At 37.2% G+C, this 23,436-nt stretch overlaps 1 protein-coding gene across 1 annotated transcript in view; it reads left to right on the top strand.

Annotated features, from left to right (window-relative positions):
* Window positions 1–23,436, top strand: part of TMEM163 (transmembrane protein 163) — a 101,851-nt gene that overhangs the window by 36,097 nt on the left and 42,318 nt on the right. The window lies entirely within an intron of this gene.

Here is a 23,436-nt window from a genome sequence, read left to right as displayed (position 1 = left end):
TTTTGCTTATCTCAGTTGCATCAAGTCATGTGACTGCACAATGCTGCTCAGTTTTTGGATGTAGGAGATCCTGGAACAGAACTGATGTTGCTATGCCTTGAAAATAGTGGAGGAGGACATGGCAGCAGCAAGTTGGAACAGTCAAGGACAGCAGCAGCCAAAACTCTGTGCCATAGTTTGGTTAGCTGGGAGGAGGTGAAGGAATAAAACTCCACTAGTGCTAGGGTAAGTGTGACAGCGCTCTCTTCCTGTGTCATCCTTTCTGGTTACAGATGTCTAATTTGTCAACTGAGTAGCAGTTTGGGAGTGATTTACTGGTTATAGATGCAATGTCTATAGCATTTGGTGGACACGTAGTAACTCAAAACCCAGAACTAGAAGGTTTTTCTGTCAGCTGGTCACATGAGTATCAGGCAACTGTGGTTTAACTTTGTGAAGGAAAGTGAAGGACTGTGAAAGAAAGTCTGTAAAGCACGGGTAGTTGCAATTGCAAGGCGGAAAAAAAAAAGTTTCTTCAAGCACATGCTGTCTGAGAGTGCTTGTTTATTACCACATGTTCAGCTCTAATGGAAGCAGCAGTTCAGCATCCCTTGTTTAGCCCATTTGACCAGTATATTGAGTCATCTTAATACCTTTATTTATGTGGTATGGCAAAAAGCCCATAGGCAGGAAGAGTGTATAGAAACTCACATCCTCCAAATCCTGAAAATTGTGATAAAGTTGTAACCTTGCCCAAATATATCAGAATCCTCAAATTTGAATTCGTCTGTTACAGATAGTTTTGATCATAAGCAATTAGTAAGGTGCACTTCTTAGTGTCACTAACGTTGTTGTGTGAGAAGTGATTCTCAAAATACGTATTATGTGCCAGGACTTAACTGTTCTGGCAGAATGAATCATGTTTGCATCATATGAATATATTATTAATAAACCACATGTTAATACTTTTTAGGTCCAGCAGAAAGGGCTGCATGCTTCAAAAGGACCATCTTATAGCTAAAAGTAAGACTACTACAAATAGTACTTCATTAGTAAGGAAGCTGCAAATGTTTCTTGATTTGAATTTGCTGTCAGCATTAAACATTAGACGGAAAACTGAGGAATTGAGGAGTCCTTAGTAGGGAGATTTACAAGGTAAGATTCCCACCCAAGCAAACGTTTCTGTTTGAGAAGAGACTGCTTGGAAAACGTGCTTCCTCTAAGAATTGGTCCTTGGTCATTACAAGTGCAGAAATCCCTCCTGTGTCTGTCTGCCGCTCTGCTAGCAGAATGAAAAGAAGGAAAATCCCATAGCTAATTAATGACATAACTATTAGATATCACACTTATTTTTTGTGCCTGTTTCCAAATCTGTCAAGTAGTTGCTTAAACATGCTTTTTAGAAAAATAATCTTATTTTAAAGTCCTGCCTGGTGTTGGATGATTTTGAAATATAATAGACCCTGGGTATTCTGTTGCCCAGGAGCAGTTAACACAACTAGGTTGTTATACCTGGAATGTCATCGTTGAAGGATACCCAAGTGTCTGTGGGGTATTCCCATATTGCACTCCAGATAGCAGGCCAGGTTTCTTACAGAAGTCTCTCTGTGTTTTTTTCCCTGTGTATTTTTTCATACGGTGAAGTCCTACTGAGGATAATTAGGAAATAATCCTCTGAAATATTATCTAATTAATGGAAAATTGGAGGCACACAACTTGGCTCTAGAGACGGAAGGAACCTACGTGTCTGCGTGCAACAATGGCCCTGTGTTATCTCTCCTTAATGGATTTCAGGGATGTAAAGTGATAGGTCAGGAAGGCTCCAAATCTTTTCATAATTAACCTATAATGTACTAAAATAATGAGTGAGTTACTTATGAGAATTCAGATCTTACCAGTTTAAATGAGATGTTAAACATGGCTGAAATTGCCAATTTCTGTGGGCATTTGGAGAGTCAGGACTACTATTTGATACTTATTTATTGATGGCATTCATAAGGATCCTTTCTTTAATGCGTATTATGACTAAATGACTTACCTATCACTATCACCTTTTAAAGCGGCACACCATCTCATATGCCAGCAAATGCTATGCTTGTAAGCTTGCTATTATCAATCATAATTAACTTTGAGGTGTGTACATTCATCAGAAAAAAGGATAATATTGTGATTCAAGATTTTATTCATTTGCTTAATAAAACCTTTATTCTAGTGATAATAATTAACATGTACATATAGGATGAGAGTCTTAGCAGAGTGAATTAAAATCTGCCTTCCCACCAGCAGCTCCAGCCCTGCACGCGCCTTCTTTTGTAACTTGCACGTTTGCAGTAGGTACAGGTTTTCAAATGTAAATTAGATAATCCTCATTAGATGAAAACTGGACGTTGCAGTACAGTTTTAGAATAACCCTATGCCCTTTTCCCCTCAGTCCAAATCATATTATGGCATAGACAAAGACTGCTGCTCTATTCAAACAGGAGACAAGGGCTAAATCTGATGCAGAGGCACATCCTCTTTATTCTAGAAGGAGCAAGTGTTGATTGAACGCATTTGCTGAACATCCCTTGAGCCATGCAGCTCTGTTTATAGTACTTGCCTTTGCTCTGGAGGGAACTGATTAACTCTGTTTAAATGCTACAGCAGCCATGAGAAGTGAGCCTAAAAGAAAAATGAGAAGATGAAAAATGTATCATAATCTGCCTGTCTATAAAGAAAATACAGGGAGTGATTAAAGATGAGCCTGATCTTATCTCATGCGTTTCCTTATAGGTCATTACAGCATTGCTGTGTATTTGCAAACAAAAATACCCTGCTCCCCAGTGTCATCTTATCATGGAATATCTGTATATAAGTAATAGAAAATTTACTTATGTTATGACACATTAGTAGAAGCTCCATATTCTCTGTATGGAAAGAAGGGCACAGGAGAGAGAGCTCACACAAGAGGCTGGTTTCCGTTTTGGGCAAAGGAACTGAAGGATGTGGGTTTATTAGGGCAGTCAAAACACACTGTCTCTAATGTTAACAGTGTCCATGCAGTAGGTGCACTCCCAGTCCGATGAGCTACATTCAGTCCTAAATAAACTCATCCTGGTTTTGTATCAGTGTGAATGGAAATTGTCAGCTCTGTCTCCGAAGACACAGGTCTACCCCCTAGAAGACAACCCTGTTAAAATAACCAATCAGTATCAAAAGCAATGATGTAAAGTGATAACAGCATATGAATTAGGTGCCAGTTTTCCATTATGATACCTACATGAATGTCTTCATAAGCCTTTGCAGTGGAAAAGTACTGTTTTTTTCAAAGGGCTGACTGTTCTTTTTTCTCTTTGTGTATTTGGTCTAAAATTTATTTGATCAAATAGAAAACTAGGAAGATCTAATTTATTTCTATGTTTATCTCAAATACTTCTATGAATGTAGAACTGAAAATAATGGAATCACTGTTGCAGGTTTACGTGTATGTAATAATAGAAGCTGTAACCTGTCTATAAGGGTTTTTACTGATTCTCAAGTACAGAATGCCCTGAGAGAAAGCATGGCATCATGTCTGTGCTTTGAAGCTCAGCTAGAGACAGATGGGAGTGTTGTTACCCTAAGAAAATTTTCAAAGTTTATTAATAATATCCAAAAGGAATTAAAAATTACAATATCAAAACCTGTTAATTGGAAATCTCTGCAAAATGCTCACTTAGAATATGGAAACATTTAAAAAAATTCTTTTACTTGAGCTAGCTTAAGTGTCTACTTGGAAAATCAGTTATCATGGAGGTCTTGTTTTCCAACACACCTGAATTATTCAGGACAGAAAATTTGTTGAAACTGTCCTTTCCAGCGCTCAAGATGCAGAGAGCTTTACTATACTGCTTTTCATAAAAAATATTAATGTTATGCTGCATCTTATGCTATTGAAATTTTTCAGTGTTCGATGAATAACAATATGACTGATTTCTATAATATTTCTTCCTCTAATAAAACTGAGAAGAGGAATACTGTCCCCATTTCACAAACAATAGCTGCATGAGGTGTATGAAAGATTTATGTTCATTTATACAATATTTAAACTAAGAGCACTTCACAGCATGGGGAGATGTCAGTGTTGTCATGGCAACAGCTGAAGATGTGTCATAAATGGATGAAGAAGTCTTAGGCTTGCCCAAGCTGAAGCCAACACCTTGTTTATTGTTTTGAACCTGCAGCCTAACCAGCTGAATGTTGCTTCTCTCGTTTTGCTTTGGCAGCATCTATTGTATAAGATAGGAAAAGGAGTAGCTGGCTTTGGGTGGTTGAGTTTGAAGACTTTGTTTAAGCCCATATACAATTCCCTTTGCTTTCCCCCATTTGAAGTGTTTTCTGCTGATAACACAAGGCTGGAACCTGAGGAAGGATCTGTTGGTGATGGATGTTGACAAGTGTGGCTATTCTTTCTTGCTCTTTGATGTTTTAGGCCAACTCTGCTTCTTCCAGCTTATCCCACAGACTAGCTCAGTATTAGCACCATTCTGTGTTTCTACAAATGTAGTACGTTGCCACATCTGGCAGCCCAGTTTGTGTGTGTATTTGTGCCTATATGTACATGGAAAACACATGGAAGCATATTTTGCTTTGCTGTGCTAAACTAGTTCTTTTCTTTAGTTGGAAGATGTGTACAAATGACTACTTTGCATTTGTTTTGATTTGATGTGAATTATGCTTTGTTGTACTTCATTGAAGCTTTTTGAATTCTTAGTAACATGTAGGGGCTGAGGGACTGGTTTTGGCCAAGTCTTTTTTTTTACTGTGTTTTTCGTTACTTGAGCAGCTTTGGAGATGGTGCTTGTTCTGCAGTAGTTCCAAAAAGCAAAGGGAAAATAAGAATACATGCTTGTTTAAGTTCCATGTTCTAATAATGGTGTTATGTGTCACAAGAACACATTACACTTAAATCTATAAGAGGACGTGCATCTTCAAAGTAACATAAAAGGTATATAATTAATTGACCAAATTCTTTAGGAAATCAGCTCATCATCTTTGCAGAACTTGCTATGCAGACATTTCTTTGTCTTATAACATTTTTAATAATTATATACAGATCTGTGTAGTAACATTATGCAAGGTTTTCTTTGTTGCTGTTTCTAGATATTTTTATTCAGCCAACATTTCTGTCTGGTTGTAAAATAAAAGGCAGTTACATACTGTTCTTCAAGCTACATCAGTGTTTCTTTAAGAAAGAAAGGACATTTTCATTATCCTTGCTGTAATAAACTTTTAGTTGGATTCTTAAGGTTTTTTTTTAAAAGTTTAAGGATGAACCAGTACCTTACTGATGTGCTTTAATTTGACGTTTTTTGCCTATGGATCAGAATTTCTTCTTAGAGGTAATTTTATAATGAATTGAAAATGTTCTCAAGTTGTTGTGGAAAAACTACTGAAACATTGGTGTTCAAACATAGGGCTTAAGTAACATTGAAAGAGTGTAAGTGCTTTCATTTTGTTAGAGTAGATTAGCTTCAAAAATACGACATTTTCTTTGAAGATCTTTTAAGTCTAGAGCTTTGTAGTGAGCTACCTTCAAGAGTGAATTAGGCCACTGATTCACTTGTAGTAGGTTTTAATGCATTTTTAGAAAAGGTTAAAAATCCACTTAGGTAGGTGTGCATACTTATTACATGGAAAATGAATAACAACAAACTAATATTTATAAAGAAATTGTAGATCTGATCTGGTGTATACTAAGATCAGTTGAAGTCATTCCATTGATTTTGTTGGGCACTGGGTAAGACCTGATTTTAATGACAAATTCTATATTAAAATGAGCTAGAATGAACAGGTATATAACCACATTTACATTTTGTGATTGTTTTTCATTTCTCTCCTTGTTTATCTAATGGCCATGCTATGTTAGTCTTTCTCAGACTACAGGAACCCTATAGGAGTGTGGTAAGTCATTGCAGGTCAACGAGGTTTTGTAAATACCATGGTATGGAAGAGGGAGACTGATCACGCAGAGTAATTAGCCTTTGTCATTGTCAGTGGGTTTGCTTTGAAAAGGGCCTAGAAAAGGTGATGGGGTAGTATTTTATTTTTCAAAACATCCTAAACAACTTGTCTCATTGTACACAGGAATAAAAATTTTTCTTCCCAGCAGTTATATAAAGGTAATTAAGTATTTGCGGTTCTTTGTTTAAATCTGTGGTTTTGCAGTGAGATTTTTTTCAGTAGAAAGTATATTTTTTGGTATGAAACTGTATAAATTGAAATTGGTGCTGAGAGGAAACAGATGCTATACATCCACTTCAGTTTAGCTGCAAGACAGAAATTAAAAAAAAAAATGAGCACCAGTAGAATGACTTTTCTGAGACCTTATTGGAACATCACACAGTGTTAGAGGTCTAGCTAGTCTAGTGTGACTAATGTCAGACCCAAAATTGCAAATAATCAGTTACAGTAAATATTTAACCTTTTCTTAAGGTGGAAAAATCAGAATCTGTGTATTGCTGAATGCTGACTCAAACTCCTGTCCAAATCTGACAAACTAATTGTATCAATAAATTATAAAACCTGTGTATTTTAGATAGTTGGAACCTGAATTATAAAGGGAAACTGGGTTGGCACGTTCAGCCAATTTGAATTAATTTTAAGTATCTAATTTTACTGAGTATTTATAAAATTGTTTTTATTTGTTTCATTCATATATTCTTCTAGCTGCCTCAATGAACTTTTCTCTTTAGGACTGCTTTCTGTGGTACCTATGGTGAAATTAACCATCTGGTCTGTGCTCAGTACTACAGTTCCTAAATGCCAACTCCTGTTTTTACAATTTCTTTCCCAGTAGAATTTAAGTATTAATTGATTCCACTTGCATCACTATAAAGCTGCAAACTTTTAATCCAGGATTTAGTAGAGAACATCAAAGATATGGATCAAATAATCACTGTTGCGTGTTGCATGTGTTCTGTTGCATGACACAGAATAATAGCAGAAATTGAGAAACAATTGAGAAAATTGCTTCCATTGAGTAATGTACAGCATCAACAAAAATCCTTCACGATTTTATTTAAAGATCTTGCCATCATATTTACTTATTAACTCCTGATAAGCACCTTTTACTCCTTGATTGTGTTTGCTGTTGAGTAAACACCTCATTTTCAACAAAAGTAATAATTTGTCAGAAGTAATTACCAAGTTATTAATGAAGTGGCTTATTTTGGACCCTAGTTTACCAGTATGCATACCTCAGTAAAGTCATTATCTATTGAGAGTCTTATAATGAAAATATTTTAAATTAAGTTAATGTAATGACAGTGTTCTATAAATGCGAGTCAGTTATCAGATCTCCATACAGAAATAACCGATGAGGTCCCAGTCTTGGGTGTGTGCTGTATCACTGTGAGATGAGATCTAGGCCAGTGCGAGTGGGCCAGTCCACCATCGAGGAGCTGACTTCAGTCAGCACAGATGCAAGCCATAGTCATGGGGAGGAAGAGGTATTTAAACTAGTGGTCAAGATTAGTCAAAAGTACAAGAACAAGTGAACACGGGTATTTCTTCTAGTCTGGAAATTAGTAGAATATTAAAAGCCATGCCAGTGAGCAAGTTTGCTCATAATTTAGATTGTAAGGTTTGAAACTTATTGATCTATTTAAACTGAGGCATGTCTCCTATAGCAAAATCAAGTATGAATCAGTGTTGGTTTTATTGTATAGCAGTTCAGGTAGCAGTCTGTCCTTTTGTTTCTGTTATGGCTTATGACAAAAGCAAATTCCAAACAAGTCTTTTATACAAATGAGCAGATGTTTTTGTTATATGTTCCTGGGAGGACCGTGCATGTGAAGAAAGCAAATGAAAAAAAGTAAAATGGAGTCTTTAGAGTTTATGATTTAGGCTTTTGATTTTTTTCCTCCCTCTGAATTATCCCTGTTGCAACTGAGATCTTGCAGGGTTTTGATTACATCAGTTTGGAATGTCTGTGGGAAATGTACTGTCATTCCAAGAGGTAATTCGTATGCCAGACCTTTGGATAACGTGGCTGGGGGAGTTATACCCCAAGACCCCTCTTGGATCTTTTGTACAGTCTTGTGGCTGATAACTCAATGTACGGTGTAGTACTATGTGCCAAAGCAAAGAAAGTGGGTTTGTTGTAGTCTGCCTGGTGACCGATCCTGAACCATGACTCTTCTTTTTCTATGGTATATTTATAAAAGATGCTAAGCAGACTGGCTTCTGTATCATAAGGGCTTTCTATCACAGAGGAGATTTTATTTGCCTTAATTTATTGCAAATCCATTTTACAAATTAGGTTTGTCTATACGATATACGTACAGAATGTTCACTTCTTTGCTGCAGAGGAAATTTCAGAATTGTTCTGAAACCCTTTCAAGACTTTATATATGTACTGTGACTAATCTCATGGTTTCCAACTGAAGGCACTGTGTCTTTCCTACATCCTACCCCAGCGGAGCCTCAGCTTTAGTTCTGAATTAATCTTTTCTCTCTGGCTGTTCCTTTCAATCGCCTTTTCTTTATTTTATTCTTTGGTAGAATGAAGAAGTGTATGGCAGGCTATTTTTGAAAAGAGAGTATGCAGAAGGAAGTTAAGTTATTAAGATATTTGAGAAGATATTACAAATTCTCATTTGAAGAAAGTATATCGTCTTTCCAACATTTCAAAAATACGTTTGCAAACTAATGTTTTCAATTGTAACTATTCTTTTATCCAACAGTATCATTGGTCAAGTTACCTCAGTAATTTCCATGGAAATTTTTAGACTTCTTTACTACACTCTATTCAAAATGGGAAATTTATAAATTTAGGCTGTTACAAGCAGTCAGTTATATGAAGGCTAGATAATCAGTGGTATAAATAAATGAGCATATCTGAAGAACATGGTGTAAATGTACACAGTCGGAGACTCTGGACTCCTATCTCCTGTGTAAGCAATCAAGTTACCCTGAAATATACTGTGAGGTGAATTTATAGTACTCCAGAACTCACAGTAATTTTCTTTGTATAGTGAATAAAAAGTAGCTTGCTCTTTCCACTTTCCAAAAGTAAGCTACTTTTCTCATATGATATTATTTAATGTAGTAATATAGTCTACTTGTTTGAACATTGCAATAATATCTTCTGACTTGAGAGTTGACCTGCTTGGACATAGAGGGAAAACATTTGTTAGACTCTTCTGTAATACTGCTACAAAGATATCTAAATTCTATGCTTGTACACATTAACTTCAGATGATTTAGATTAGTTTTACACTGCTGATTTTATTCTTGATTTTTCTCTTAAAGTTGCTGAATGAGATTGCTGCAATTTATTTTCTGTTTGCTGCGAAGTATACTTAACATCATGATGTGGCCCTGACCACTGGGCAGCTGGAAAGAAAAGATGAGTACGAGCAGTGCAGGGAAAACAATACAATAACTTGTAAACTTTAGAGGGTGTCTTACCTGGGCGAGAGGCTGAGAGGTCACCGCAAACAGTGAATAAGTTAACATAATTAGAGCTGTAATTGAATATGAAATACCTATTTTGGCTTGGAAGGCTTTGCAAAAGGAACATCTTTTTTTGCAGCAGGCAGCTGAAATCACTAGGGGCAGTGGTGTTTGCGTCATTGAGGGAATCAAACTGGTGCCGTATTGGTGCATCAGGCCAAGAAAGTTCAAAGCCTTTCCTCACCAAGGAAGGAAAGCAGTGAGTCCAGCACAGTGGGAATAGCGAGCAAGACATCTTTGGCCAATATGAAATGCTACAGTGGTGTTACAATTCTCAGCCATCACGAAACCTGCCAGTTCTAGTAAGTTAATCTCAGACTCAAGGATCAGGATTGGTGACTACAAATTCAGTCCACTGTTTTTTTTTTTTAAATACAAGTCCAGCGTTCTGGTATTAGTAATTCTAGGTTTCTCCTTTTATAAATAAGCAAGTAGTCTCAACATGACTTACAAATGAAAAAAAGAAATCCATCGTTACTTTATGCATGGAGCCAGAGAACGACTAGATACTGGCTGGTCTCTAAAAGCAGAGATGAGGATCTAAGAATGATGAAAATGTGTGTGTTTTTTTTTTCAGTTTCAATAATCTGAAGCAGTGTTTTTAAAAATGTATCATTGCCAACAAAAATTTTTAGAACCGATGGTGACATGATTGTAGAAGACATATTAACCCTTTTAAAGTTAGCTCCATTTTCAGAAGTGCTACTGGCAGAAAACTTGAGACTGGATTGTCAGAGACTATGCTTACCATTTTAGAAAAATTAAGTCAGGATATTTTAGGTGACTCCATGGATTTGTTGGTGCTTTGTGTCTTCCATTGAAAAGTCATTTTGATTGCAACTCAGGTATATGTCAGCTCTGCTTTAAACATTCCCTGCATACTGAAATGTAGACATTTTCTTCTTGGTTTTGATGGTGTTTCATGCTAATAATAAGCCTGTATAATAGAAAAAACCTAAAAGAGCAACAGCAAAAGCCCTTGGTTTGTTAAAAGAAGAGGTGTATGCTACTTGACATAAAGGATTTTATCCTGGGAATATGTTTCTAACACTGTTCAAGAACTTGCTTCTTGGAGTAGTTGTGCATGGAAAACAAAAAAATAATTGCTGTAGTTCAAGCTTTATTGACGTGATTATGTGTTGTAAATAGCAATGTATAACTTTGTAATATCTTCCTGTCTTATCATCTCATTTTTTCTGATGTTACCTGGAATGTTTTTTGTCCAAATAAATTAAGCTCATCTCACAGAGACAGGATAGCAAGTTTTCTGTTACTTTGATCAGAATTAGCAGTAGACGTGTCAAGCCAATTGCTCTAAAATTGGACAGATGCAAAGTAGTGTGGTGTGTCAATCACTTACTGTTTTTTCTTTTAGTTTTACAACTCTGAATCCTTCAGGGACGCTGTTACAATCTTCCTAGTCATGTGAATTGCTGAGTACGATTTTCTGTTGCTACCTGTTGTCAAGACTGTGCAACTGAAAGAAAACTGTTTTAAAATGTTTTTGTTAGAAAATGAGCATTACATGTTTCCAGGAAGGTTTATTTAGAATTATTGCATTAAAAAGCTACTAACAAAGCTTAATTAAAAACCACAGAACAAAGGAAATTTGTTATTAAGACTCATATTTCGTTGTAATTTTCACTTAATGACTTAGAGCCCACAGCTAACTTAATATATTGGGTTTGTTCTTGAGTTGCATACTAAGCCTGACTGCAGTACTATTTTGTGTGTGCAGTCTGTGTCATCCTTGCCAGCAGAGCATCTCCATGTTACAACATTGAAGTAGGATTGATGGCAGGCTGCTTTATTGTGGCCCTTAGCAATAAATTGTTAAGAGTAGCACATTGTCTGTGGAAGAGATTTGTCTGAAGGGCTTGCAATTCCTTTCTACAGTTAAATTCAACAGAGAGCTATCAGACAGTTGCTTCTCTCCCTGGAAGATTTGTTTATATTTCAGCCTAGAAAGATAAAAAAGGTAACACAGAGGATTTCCTTTTTTTTTTTTTTTTCTTTCTGACTTTTGATTTATTTGGCAGAATTGTCTGCGTTCAGAAGTTGGATGTTTAATTAAATTTGTGTAAGAAAGGTGAATTTTCATTGCTTGGTGATCTCTATTAAAGGAGCATTAATAATCCAGTTCAGACTTTAAGATTTCTTTACGTTCCAGCAGCCGTATGAGAAGTAAAGCAAGAGTCTGCTGTCTTTTAGTTGTTGAGCTGAAATCCTGCTAAAAAAACATGCAAAATATCTTTTAGTTAAAAAAGTATGGGCAAAGAAGGTCCAGCAAAGAAAGAATCTTGTGGACTTGCACACTTGAAAGTGTATTTGGGAATAGAAAAAGGTAAAATTATTATACAAGAATTAACCAATATGCTTTCCATTGAAGACAATGCTGAAATAAGAGTGGATAGCTTTTGTACAGTAAGAGCTGTAGGCAGTGGCTATCTTAAAGATTTATACTTGTATGGTTTCCTGCCTTCTCTTTTGGGTTTGCAAAATGGCCTTCATTAAGAAGCAGTGAGCAAAAGTAATTTCCTTTGTGCTTAGAGAACTCATATAAACGTCTTTATATGTATTAGATCCCAGTTTCATCATTTATTTTGTGAGCAAACCTCTTGTCCCTCAGAGCCCTGTTGACTTGTGTGGAAGTCAGTATGTGCATCAGTTTGCTTACACACAGTGAATAGCAATATATAAGCTTGCAGTTTCCTTCCTTCATCAATACATTTTACTTGGCAGTTACCTGGACTATTTAACTACTTTGTGCAAATAAAATAATCTTCCCTAACAGAAATAGGAATGTTAGGTAAACGTCGCTTTGATCAGAACCCATGATACCATATACTGAAATAGATGATAAAATCTGCCAGTTGGTCTAACTGAATAAACAACAAGGTAACATTATCAGTCATCTCTTGCTTTCCAGTTATCTGACCATAGAAATGAGTTTATAGTGTGATAAACTGCCACAAACTGTCTGACAATACAGTAAATGTAAATAAATGTTGATAGGACAGTACTGAAATAAAATTAAATTATTAAAATACTTGCTGATTCAGAACTACCATAATTGTTTGGGCATTTTTTAGGTTTATTAGCGAAATTGACCAATAAAATTAATTATGTAAAATTGTGACAGTTTTCACAATTTACCCTCAGTTCCAAAATAAATATTACTTTATTCCAATATAATTCTTCCATGTTTGAATTTTAGTGTTTGTCAGTTATGCCACATACAGGAATTCTTGAACACACAGACCAGTAAAGGGACTGCAAGTGATTTGGTGTTTTTAAAAACTGAAGATTCTTAGAGTGTGGGAATGCCCCTGTGAAGAGTTTTACAAGTTTAAGATGTTAAATGGCAGTAATTGAACTCTCCACTTGTTAAAATTGAAGATTAAATGGAAGGATTTAATGGGGTATGGAATAGCTTATTTCCTGTCGAGGTGTCCTTAACATGACGTGCTCTGTGCCTAACATATTCACCTCTGAGAACAGCCCTTCAGGCTCCTACATACTAAAATGGGCTGTGTGTCTATAGCTGGAGCAGTCTGATCGGATGTCCTCTCCCACAGTCAGTTGAGGTATCTAAGAATTTTTACACCAAAAAGCAACTTTAAATTGGAATTCTGTTTTTTTAAACTGCGGATGTAAAGCCAGGTTTTAAAGTTTCTCCACTAATTCACAGAGGTGTCTGGGATGGTTCGCGTTCTTAATCTCACTTTGTAAAAAGAAAATCTCTAATATTGTGCTATATTCTGGCAGGCTGCTTAATTGTATTTGGCAGCTTGTTTTGGTTCTGGAGCAGCTCACTAGCCGTCTAATTAAGATGGGGTGTACCCTGATATGTGTCTTGTCTCTGAAACTGACAGGGATGATGAAGAAGGCTGTGAAGACGACTAATTATTTTTCAATGGCCAAAGCTTTTCAGTTCAAATCTTCCCTGGTTTTCATATTTCATTTAATATGAGACTAAATGTCACGAGTGTGAATTTCTTCTGGTCTTGTCTTTGCACATTGTGGTCCCTTCGTTGCATGTTCAGGAAAGCCTTGCGAGGACAAATGAATATAAGTCTCCAGTTTTCTTTTCTTTTTTTTTTTTTTTTTTTAAATTATGATAAGGAAAATCTGTTAATCTTTGCATTATTATGCTCCTCTCTTGTGTTGTTCCCACTGACAATAGAGGGCTCCGTTGTGCCATTAGTCATTGGCTAGTGTAGGAAGTGCTGGGGAAGGCACCGGTCCATGTATGCAGACCAGTCGGTTCCAGAGAAGCAGCCTGCTGTATCGCTGTGTGAGATCTGCGTCGGATCATGCTCTGTGCCCTCCAGCTTCCAGGTTAGAGGGGCCATTTCTTGTCCCAGGATCCACTGAACCAGTGTCAAGCGTGGATGGGCTCCAGCCAGGGCAGCAGTCTTACATTCCTAAATCACAAATGTGTATGTGCAGAGAATTTATTCTAATTCTGTTTATCTTCCTCAAGAACAGAATTGCAGGACTTAACCACCTGTTAGCCGAGGGAGGAACCAGACAAAAATACCAAGAAAAGTGACAAGCAGATATCTTATTTTACCTTCATTCCTTCTGACATCTGTTGCATTTGTGGTTTTTGCATAAAAATAGAACGCAGATAAATTGTTACGCTAGAAATTGTTTAAAAAAAAAAAGTATCAGCCTGTCTATATATTCTCATTTACCTGAGCTTGAATGTAGTTTTTAATAGCTCTTTCTCATAATTGGTTTGGGTGTCTTCATTATTGGGTGTCCAACTGACAATTTTGTGTGGACTCATTTTTGTGTGTTCCAAATTCGGAGCCTTTCAAAGGTATCTGAAAAGAAGGATGCTTAAAATTGTCACCTTTGCATTCATGGCTCTCACTGCATTTGTGTTCTAGAGGTTTCAGCAGGACAAAAATGAGCTTGTAATAACCCATTGATGGGGGTGCACTAGTCACATCAGTTTCAATAATTATAATTACATTGTACTCATGCAAGTTAAAGGGTAATACAAAATTATTTTCAATATGAATATTTCTTCAGCACTTGATATGCTTCTGAAGTACAGCTATATTTCTATATAAAAGGAAGTCTGCTTTGATTTTCTGAAATCTGTTGAAATACTTCTAGTATAAAAATAGAGTATCTTACAAGTGTTAAGCTGTGGGAATGCCGTAAAGATCACGCAGATCATTTCTAATTGGGTTACCATTTTCCGTAGTTAAAGTTTGCATTTCTAAAAGTTAAGGCAGTGCTTTGAGAATGTGAAATATCATAAAAGGCAGATCGTAATACTAAGCAGTTTATGCAAACAGATGAGATATTCATGTTGCCTGTTGTCACTTTTTGCAGAATTACTAGCTGCTTCCATATGGTAAAATGATTTTCCCTGTGTTATAACATCCTGAAGTGTGGAAGTACTTTTATCCCATTTTATAGATAAGAATCCTAAAAAAGGAAATGTTTAAAGGTTTTGTCAAAAGTTACTTAGTAAGACAGTATGATGTGTGAGACTGTGCCAGCCACCCGGGCCTAGCTGCCTTTTCAACAGCTATACTCTCTCTTCGGAGTCCAGTTGCTCTGGCTATTAAACTTATTGTGGATCCCTGATCTTCAAGTCTCTCCTGAGATCCCCAATCCAGTTTTGTTTCGTTATCTGTGAAACAGGGAGACTACCGTAATTGTTTGGTTTGATTTATGTTTTTGTGGTAATTGTAAATAGAATTATATATCTATAATGACATTAAAAAATATAACTCTTTCCACACACATACTGAATGAAAAAGTTAAAATCCACAAGATAAAATAAAATAGATTTTAATTTATTTGGAAAACTTTCTATGGTAAATACAAAATTTTGCAATTCATTGCTGCATTCACTGAGCTGTTTAAAATCTTACTGAAATTCTAGGAAAAAAAGACCTTTGATCAAAAATTTGTATACTGAAGTTCACATGCAACTGCAGAGAAAATATTATTATCTGGCAGGTCTGTATTTGTTTACAACTAGAAAATTAACCTGTGTTGTATTGTGGATAGCAGATAATAAGAAACAGTTCTTCCAGTTAATGTGGAAAAGGGATAATTTAGCCAGTGCTTTTGTGAACTGGTTTTAAGTGCTTACCATGGCAAAAATGTGTTTCTTTTCTCTAAATGTAAAGAACACCAGGAAGATTCTAACTTGAGTAGACTTAAACCACAGATAGATTTTTTTTTTTTTTTTTTTTTCTTATTTAAGAAATATGTTTAAGGTGCGGGATAGTTGGAGTACTTCTAAAAGAAATATGATGTGTGGCAAAGCTAACCAAATCCTCTCTTGATCTAAATCCTCCATGTTGCACTTCAGTCAGCCAATTTATATGGAGCAGAGGTTACACTGTAGTATAATTCCAGGTACTTAAAGGTGTGTTATGTTTGTCTGCTGGTGTGAGGATTTTGAACCCGAAATATCAACCAATGAAATACTGTTTGTGCGCACCATAAGGCTTGTGGTTTGAATCTTTGTAACATGCTGAGAATTAGATTTTACAGTTAAGTTGGACAATAACTTACGTTTCTTAGAAGTACTTTCAAACTGGACTTGCTTTTTTTTTTAATGGCAGCATTGATGATTTGTTTTAATGCTCTTGATGCGTGATATACCACAACTGCTGAAAATACAGTTCACGATCAAGTCAATAATAGCATAAAAATAGGGAAAAATAATTTAAAAAAATGCTGAATCTAGAGGTTTGGTATCTGGACTTTTCTGATATGTTTCATTTAGTCTAAATTTGGTAAACTTCAAGTTAAGCATCTTTTTAAAATAAAACCACTAGGCTTCTTTACAGTAATGGGGACAAATAACCTTGTCCAGGGTGGGGATGCAGTTCTCACTGGTTATGTTCTTTTAAATGTGCTTATATTCTAAAGAAAAGCTAAGTAACAGTAATTTTTTCGTATAGACACCAATACATAGCACAACAACAATATTCATATATTTATTTTTGGCTGTGCTGCAAGTTAGCCTGAATCCTTTCATGTAAATTCTATGTTAATACTTCTGAGCTGTAGCTTGTGTACAATATTGTTCTTTAATTATCTTGTTGAAAGGATCTCTCCATCTTACCAATGTGACCACAGGACAGGAACTTACCAGAACCTGAGAATAATGGCAGTATTTCAGCTCTTTTATTAACAATTCAAAACCTTCAGTGACTGGTAAAAACATTTAGCCTATGTCCAAGCTGTTACAGGTTTGGGGATACATGTATAAAATATGAGTTCACTGGATTTCTATGAAGCTTCCAGAAACCCATTTAAGTCAGATAAGCATTTACAAACCTTCCCCTCAGTCTTCTGGCTTATTCTGTTAACTTAGGTAAAACCTGCTTTAAAGCAACTGGCCAAATGCCCAAGAATAAATTCTTTATGCTGTGTAGAACCTGAATACTTCTCTGCTAGCTTTGCCTCCTGTCAGTAAAACACAAAAGACGGAAGAAATTTTGCCTCTGGAGAGTCTCCTAGGTCATTAAATCTAGATAACTTTCATTTGGATATAGCGAGTTACAAATCTTGGCTACAGGGCTTTAGAAACAGCTGTTGAGTGTGTCTGATATCACTCAACATTTCTGGTCATTTGTGGCTTTTTTAGCCAAGGTACCACTCATTCCTTGTCCCTGTCCAGGGCCAAGCTGCTTGCTTTGGTTTTGGGAGCTAGTTTCAGGCTCGAAATTACAAAGCCTGTGGATTGTAGGTATAAGCTGCAAAAGCTTCCCTGGTGAATGTGCAGTTACGGGCATTTGCAACATTCTAGACCATTTCAGTTGTTATATTTGGAGTTGGGGCATCAATAATACATAGTTTCATTAAAAGACAATGTGCTTTAATGTCATTGCACTGGGTTATTTTGGGTGATTCGAGTGACCTCATTTGAAATATAACGGATTAAACTATGCAACTGTATATTCAATTGCAGAGAGTTTGCACCATGAAGGTCTTACAGACCTTCAGGTTGTATTATTCCTATTCTGAAATGCAAACGTATGCATTTAGTATCCCAATAAGGCTCAACTAGAGCTATAACATATGGGCCCTCATTTAGTTCCTGCCCCCTGGAAGGCCAAAACTAAACAAAAATACCACTCCTCCTTTTCTCGGATTTATTTGCATTCTTTTTTTGAGATGATCTGGTTTGAAAACAGAAGGTTGGCACCTGAGAAAGGAAGCACGGGAGTGTGTGAAGCAGTGGGGTGCTGGGCAGGAGGGGTCCTGCTTGCTCCGCACAGTGCTCGCGCATACTGTGATATTAGCCCTGTGTGGGCTTTTGACCAACCCTGGAAATGGCTGTTAACTCTGCCTCATTAGAGTTGTCTGCTTTCTGGTTTTACAAAAAGCTTTCCCTAAACAAATGGTTTCTCGTGTTCATCTCTAGCTGTGCTGGAAGGCGTGACACACAAAATTGACTGCTTTGGTATATTTGACTGACCATTTTTTAGTGTTATACTCACTGAGGGGTGGCAGTGAAGGCTTGTTCTGTATAGAAGATATTTCAGCAGCTGTTAAAAGAGAGCCCAGGCATTATGTTTTCTGAAATCAGGAACAGATTTGCCCTGAGGGTGCGTGTGTCTTTATCATTCAGTGTTTACTTGGCTTTTTTATATTACTGGTATGCTCTTGTTCATTGTTTTCTCCACATGGATAATTTTTTCATCATTTGATAAGTTATACCTTTTTTTTTTTGTATTTTCATAGTTCAGGATTGTGCAGTCCTGCTCGGTTGCCCAGTCTGTTCTGTTCATTTGTGGGACATGCCAGTGGAGGCATGGATGCTCTTTGGGTAGTTAAATGGGAAGATGAAAGCAAATTAAACAGAAGTGAACCAGGAGACTAAGTAAGCTTCAGTACTGGACTGCTTTGCTGTTCTTTGAGATTATACCACGGTGCTCACCAATAGTAGCAATGAATAATCAGTCTGGGAAAACTACATCCATGCTGCCTGCGTGAAAGCCAATACTGTGAATATTTAACCCCTGAAATGGAAGTCTGATCTTTTACCATGAGGCACTGATGCAGCCACAAGACAAATATAATCAGAAAGCGTGCAAACAAAGGGAATTAAAGGAGAACTGACATTTAATTCTTTGCAAGAACCACAAAAAATAGGTTTTTAAAACAATTTCAAATTGAAACATTGAAAAGTGAATGCTTTAAGATAGAAAATCCTGAAGTCAATGATGATGATGATAATTTTTTTTTTTGCTAACATGCCAGCGAGCTGGAAAGAATTGTTTGGATTAATCTCAAAGGAAAACTTTTGTGCAAAGCCCTGAAATTCTGCTGTTTCTGTGATAAGAAATGAGGAAAATCTTCAACTGATAAACACTGTTGTAGTTCACTGAAGTAAATAAAGTTATGGAAGTTTGCAGCTGCTATAGATTTGTCCATTGCAATAGATGAAAACAAACAAAATTAACTGAGTAATAGACAAGGAAAGAAAGATATTCCTGGAAAGCTTTACCACTACCAATAGCAGAATTTCTTACCAGACTGAATCTGCAGAGATTTTTAGGATACCTTGAGGATTTTTTTTTGTTATGGAAGAAGTAAACTGAGCTGTTATTAAATAGTCGTTAGAGTCACTTGTTTATGTCAACTGAGTCACATCCCACAGCTGAGTCTTCCCCAAGGACAGAAGTCTCCTACTACTCTGCTGCAGTTCATTCTGCACAGAGTCACTATGACACCTTTCAAGCAGGTGGAAAAATGAACCCTCTTAAGGAGTTCTTTACAAATCGGTCATAAATTCTAATGAGATCAAGAGCCAGATTTACTATACATTAAACTTACACTTCCACTTGGTAGATACATACATAACAGTATATTGATATTGCCCAGAAATAAGGGTCTTTACCATCTTGATGCAATTATAAACAGGGAAATTGAGCTGAAGGTTTTGTATAGATAGGGTTGGTGCAGTTTTGCCAACGACTTTGGGATGGAAATATGGGTGTAGGAACATGACACTGATGGGTAGCACTGGATCTGCCCATGGAGATTAGATGTCTGGCAGACTTGTGGCTGAGCTACTGGATGCTTAGCAGCCGTTTGTAGCTACTGTGCTGATTGCAGAAATTTTGGGCATGTGCATAAAAATCCTTAAATTTTATTCTACTAGTGTTTTGGAGAGGGGAGAAGGTGCCTGGGGAAATGTATATGTACCTGTTGGTCCTGGTCAGCAGCGTTTTTTAGAAGTATTAACAGTATCAAAGTCATGTCTCTTCTTTGCCTTCAGTTGTGAGGGATTTTTAGAAAGTATTACTTACTTGGTTTTCTCTGCTTGGAATGGATTTATTTTGAAATATTTAATGTAACATTGGTTTTTGGTGTTTTACCCACGCTGGGCAATGAAAACAGACTGTATTTCAGTTTCACTTCTGATTCAGCACAACTTCCAGTTCCTCTTGCTCGTGACTCTGAACAACCTGCAAGATATGCATGGTAATATACATAGAAATAAACCCAGCAATTTCAGTGATGTTCAAATTGCCTACCTGACTTCTGCTGAGTGCAGGTCATGTGCTTTGAAGCCGTGGTATTTTATGTGCTGACATCCAGATGTGTCTTTAAAAAAGAGTAATTTCAAAGCAAACATGATAGAGTGATCGTCCCATGAAGAGGAGCTTCCTAAAAATAGTTTTCCCCAATCTGAGTAGGTAAGAGGAGATTTTTATGACAGATGGAGCTGTTTGTATGACCATATCTCAGTTGTAGTCAAACTCATCCCAAAGATTTCTGTTTGGGAGAACTGGAGGTACAGTTAATTCCCTGCCCTATTTCTTGCCTCCCACGTTTGTGCAAAAAGGTACCTGCCTGGTCTCCCAATGCAGAGAAGGAAGTGAGAGGCCCAGGGTCACTGTGGGATCCTGGCTCTCCAGGAACACGTTTTAGGTGGAATAAATCTGGCAAAGGCTGGTGGGAGACTAGATGGCTGAAGAGTTAAATTGGAATGATTTTGTAGGGTTAGGGCCCTAGTCATGTGATTTTTCTGAGGCACATGGGAATGAATAAAACCCTTATTTTGTTGAGAGTAGAACATGTAGGAAATGGGTTATTTTTCTTTATTTGGAATCCCTTTGGAAGGGGTGAAGGAATTACAGCAAAATCTGACCTGACAAATTGGTGTCGCTGTGCAGGTGAAGGCAGTGGTAGATTTGTGGCTTACTGTGCTGGCTCTAATTTTAGTTTCTGACTGCTTGCAAGTTCCGTTTACAAATGTCAGGAAAATGCATTAGGATTATCTGCTTTATTGTAGAGGTAATAAAATGCTGTCCAATTTAGCCAATAAAATAGCTAAAAGCAGGCTCCCACTGTCATGGCAGTGTAGCTGCTAAATGTATACAGTGGCTCCACAGGATTTTTAAGCTGCCTGCTCTGTTCTTTCCTCATTGCTTATTTCCTACCATTGTACTGATTCAATAAGGAGATTAGGAATCTCTGGGTTTTTTTACATCAGATGCTTATCTGGGAATAACTGAAAACGTGTATTGAGAAGAAGGATGTTGAGGGCTCAGCAAAAGCGCTATGATCCATTCCTGCAGTGCTCCTGGAGCGCAGCAGTGATAGTGGAGGCATAAGGACCACTGGTCGTTCCTTTGCCCAGGGGTCTCAAGTTCTTGGATGCTAAGAAGTACTTCCCTGAAAGTCCTTTCAGCTCCAGTGCCTAGAATGGGAGCCAGTTGTTGTCTTTAGAGGGTGTGGTCAGTCTGTGGCAACCTGTATTGGTTCATATCCTGTAACCTAATATTACAGAACCAATCAGGTTGGAAGAGCCCTCTGGGATCATCGAGTCCAACCACTGCCCTGACACCACCATGTCAGCTAGACCATGGCACTAAGTGCCACGTCCAGTCTTTTCTTAAACACATCCAGAGATGGTGGGCAGCCCGTTCCAATGTCTAATAACCCTTTCTGAAAAGAAATTCTTCCTAATGTGCAACCTGAACCTCCCCTGGCGAAGCTTGAGGCTGTGTCCTCTTGTCCTAGCGCTAGTTGCCTGGGAGAGGGGGCCGATATTATAGTTGCTTTCTCTGCCGTGGAGCCTAGATTCATGGGCAAACATCCCATTTAAGCTGGGGTGACTTACTGGTGAGCTTTATGACTGTACTTGTCAGCTAGAAGTATTAATGTGCTTAAGTCAGGGCTGAGGGTGCTTTAACATTATTTGACTCTGAAAGACAGACAAATGGGTTGTTTTTCCCATTAGAAAATCAGTATGTAGATGAAGAATATAAAAATACATCTCTCCAGTGCTTAAATGGTCATTACTACTTTTATTATGGCCTTTTACCACTACAAGTTAGTGTTGTAGGGTACCAGTCCTTGCAAAGTCTTTCCTCCAGTCGTATTCACTAGCCAGCAAAAATGTTTAAGCAGACTTGTGACGCTGTTAGTTAATACTTGTTTTTCATTACTGTTTTAGATAGCTCAGGCCAAGCAGATTGTGTGTTAGTGCTGTGGATATTCACTGTGGCAGACTACATAAAAATACAGACAGTTCTCATGCTAAGACGTTATGCTTTAAATACACCAAGTATGTCCCCATAAGCATTCTTGAGGTGTGGCTATCTGTATGCACTGCATCACCCATAGAAATTACGTTTTCCTTTTTAAGGGAACCACAGAGTTAATTTGTTTTAAGTCTGGAATTAGAGTGGGGAAAAAAGCTGGCAATTTAGTAAAAACTGAGGAGCTAATTCCGCTGCAGAGGCAGGCTGGAAATAGAAGTAGGAGTAAAAGTGTGGCTTTGAACTGCATCATATGAAAGCAGTAACGACAGGAACATTGCAAGCTTGTGTACCTGTGAATGCCTATACTTTTTTGATGCAACTTCTGCAGTATTTGAAACTGTATGCCTCTAAAGAGGCATGCAATGAAAATTTGATGGGTAATATATTATTGTGCAGTGAAGTGTTCTAATTTGCAGCTGGATCACTGCAAGCTAGTGTCAGCTTGTCAAGCATAGCTCTTGCCTGCAAGTCTGACCAAGAAATAGAGCCTCTTTTTTCACCTAGGAGATGAAGTGTGGGAAATCGTGATTTAACAATGAGAGGGAGATGTAAATCCATACTAACTGTTTCAATACTCTTCAACTTGAGAAAATGGGAATTGGGAATGAACTTAATGACTTTTCTTTGTGTTTTGGCCAACGGTAATGATAACATCCAAATATTTGTGATATCTGGCATGCTCGTGGCCACAGCTGGGTCTTAGATCAATGAGAAAAGGGTTATTTTTTCCAAGATTTTAATTTCTGTTTATCCAGATAAGTGCCACAGAACTGCAGCTTGCTGTTACTGAAAAGAACAGTCAAACCACACCATCTCTATTCTGCCAAGCTGTTCTAATGAATACTGGAATACTGAAAATTAGATATTGTGTTTGTCAGCCTAAGATTGACAAAGTTGTTGATGAGTCTGGGTTTTTTTTCAGTTCAAGTATTTTTATTTTTACAAAAATGTATTTTTCTTAGTAAGTTAGCTGATATCTGCTCATAAGAGTAGTAAAATGAATCCTTTTAGGCTTTATTCCAAGCCCTGTTAATATTGGAACTAGAGCGCTGTGTGTTTTATTCAGGGAGCACAGGTTTCATTAGTCCTGTTCTCACTCAACAGTCTACAAAACACAGCAAGACGGCTAGAGCTGCTCAGTGCTCGAGAGCTTGATGTAGCTGTAGTGTTGCTGTTAGCCTGGGAGAGCTGCAGTTTGATGAAGTCCCATCTCCAGGTGACATCTGCTTCTGTTTCTGCCTGCCTCTTCCCTGATATTCCTTGGGGTACTGAAAGGTATTTTTCCTTGCACAGTACCTCCTGATGGTTTTTTCTACATGTTAGTGCATTTTTAATATCTCATTTATTTTTTAGAGGCAGTATGCAGACAAAATCAGAGCTGGTCAAAATTTTTCCTGCTAATGCTTTTTCCATTGGAAATCACTGAACTGAT

Source organism: Nyctibius grandis, chromosome 9, assembly GCF_013368605.1.
Source record: "Nyctibius grandis isolate bNycGra1 chromosome 9, bNycGra1.pri, whole genome shotgun sequence".
Lineage (NCBI taxonomy): Eukaryota > Metazoa > Chordata > Aves > Nyctibiiformes > Nyctibiidae > Nyctibius > Nyctibius grandis.
The sequence above is the reverse complement of the archived record's forward strand: the minus strand, read 5'-3'. Positions and strand labels throughout refer to the sequence as shown.